This window comes from Pan troglodytes, chromosome 2 (genome assembly GCF_028858775.2).
Source record: "Pan troglodytes isolate AG18354 chromosome 2, NHGRI_mPanTro3-v2.0_pri, whole genome shotgun sequence".
Taxonomy (NCBI): Eukaryota; Metazoa; Chordata; class Mammalia; order Primates; family Hominidae; genus Pan; species Pan troglodytes.
The window spans coordinates 8921867-8924171 of NC_086015.1; the positions used below are offsets into that span (position 1 = coordinate 8921867).

The 2305-nt window shown below is 39.0% G+C and overlaps 1 non-coding gene across 1 annotated transcript; it reads right to left on the reverse strand.

Moving 5' to 3' along the window:
- Positions 1–400: 400 nt before the first annotated feature.
- LOC112208856 (small nucleolar RNA U13) lies at positions 401–504 on the reverse strand. The gene has a single exon (XR_002943408.1). It is a non-coding gene; the product is annotated as a small nucleolar RNA U13 (small nucleolar RNA).
- Positions 505–2305: the final 1801 nt, after the last annotated feature.

Genomic DNA, 2305 nt, shown 5'->3' on the forward strand with positions numbered 1-2305 from the left:
GGTGCAGCACACCAGCATGGCACATGTATACATATGTAACTAACCTGCACAATGTGCACATGTACCCTAAAACTTAAAGTATAATAATAATAAAATAAAATAATAAAAAAAAAGAAATGAGCAGTCAGGAATGTCTGTTTCTGTGCTTTTAGTAAATGTTGGAAAGAAGAAATCTAAGACGTAAGCCATGAGATTCCAAAGAGCAGAAAAAGAATCCAGGGAGCCCATTAGGTAAGATATTCAGAGATGAAAGAATCTCACCATGACTTCAAATATATGTGCCCCTCACCCCATTCCTCCTGAAAACCAAGGTGTTTTGTCACTTCTGTGCTGTATTGATTTCCCTTCTAATTTCAGCTGCCCTCACACCTGAGAGGAGCAACATTTTTTTTTCTTTTTAGGTTAGATGGGTAATGTGCCGATGTGGGAACAAGGTTCAGAGGGTGGCACATCTCACACATGTCATGAACACCCAATCATCATGCTCATGAACTATAGAAGAATCAGAGAAATGGCATTTTCCAATTGCTTCCCTAGACAGGCTGTTACCTGTAAGACCCGTCCCCAGATCCAGAGGCTGCAATGAACCCTCTGAAACCACTGCTTTGTCATTCGGTTATCCTAGCCTTTCTCTGTATCACCTCTGCTTCCCTCTATGGCATCTTCAGCCACTAACTCTGGAAAGAAAAGTTCCAGAAAAAAAAAAAAAAAGATTGGTGTGAAACACACACACAAACACCCTACACCTTCAACGTGTCCCCAGTGACAAGTTAAGCAGTCGTCCGAGATTATGTAAAAAATTCCTGAATCCTTTAAGTCCTGTCCTTTATTCCTTTCTAAGCATGAATAATCCAGTTCTCTGATTCCTGGAAAATTATAGGCAATATGTAGAAGGAGAGAAAAAAAACTGACTAGTCTCTTTCAGGAAAACTTTCCTGGCCAGGCATGGTGGCTCACACCTGTAATCCCAGCACTTTGGGAGTTCAAGGCAGGTGGATCACCTGAGGTCAGGAGTTTCAGACCAGCCTGGCCAACATGGTGAAACCTTGTCTCTACTAAAAATATAAAAATTAGCCGGGCGTGGTGGCGGGCACCTGTAATTCCAGCTACTCGGGAGGCTGAGGCAGGAGAATTGCTTGAACCTGGGAGGCAGAGGTTGCAGTGAACTGAGATCATGCCATTGCACTCCACCCTGGGCCACAGAGTGAGATTCCATCTCAAAAGCAAACAAACAAACTTTCCTGAGCTGACAGTTCCTGTTGTCTTTGTTTCTGAAATTTTGTGACCTGAGTCATATTAGACATTTAATATGCACTTAAATATTACATGCAAGGGAACGTACATTTTGTCACCCACACAAAATAATTTGCTGAAAAAATAGAGACAAAGTCATTCCCTTAAGCATAGAAGGTACTTAATAAATTCGTTAATTACAAAAAAAAAAAAAAAAAAAATCCACAAACGGTAGAATGAAATAATTAGGAAAGGATTAATGTAATTGTATTTTATTATACATGAGCCAGAGTAATTTGATTTTATACCAGTTTTATTTTCCTTTTTAAAAAATGCATTTTCAATTTTCATTTCTCACATGTAGGCTTCATGAAGAACCACTAAAAAGGAATCAGAGAGATTCATGCTTCCCAGGCAACAAAATCAGCAAACAATGAAAGGCAAACTAGGTGCTGATGGTTATAAACAGAAATAAATTGTAATCCCTGCTTTTGTTGCTTTGCCACAGAATCATCACCTGCTGCCCACCTTTACATTAATTCTCGTCCCTCATACCAGCAACTTCACAGCTGCCCTGTCTCCTTCCACCTTAGTCCAATGATTTTTTTGGGGGGGCGGGGGGAGAGATGGGGTCTCGCTATATTGCCCAGGCTGGTCTCGAACTCCTGGGCTCCAGTCATCTTCTCACCTCAGCCTCCCAAAGTGTTGGGATTATTGTTAAGTTACCTCAAGTAGGCTGTTTCATTATTGTGCAAGCAAGCCCAAAAATGTACTATTTGGAGAGAATAGAACATTTAAATAAGCATAGCCTTTAAATCATCCAACCTTCTAGTCCCAATTTTAATTCACCCATTTCCTTATTCTTAGAAAAAATTCACATATGGGTCAATCATGTCATACAAGAAAGTAACTCAATGCTCACATTTCATAAACTTTAAAAAAAATTGGAGATTTTCTCAGTAATGCTTTTTTCCTTCTTTTAGATTATTAATAAAAACCTCTACATTTACTGAGGAAGTATTTAAAATTAATTTTGACTTCATGTATTTGCATTTATACATGTTGCTATTTA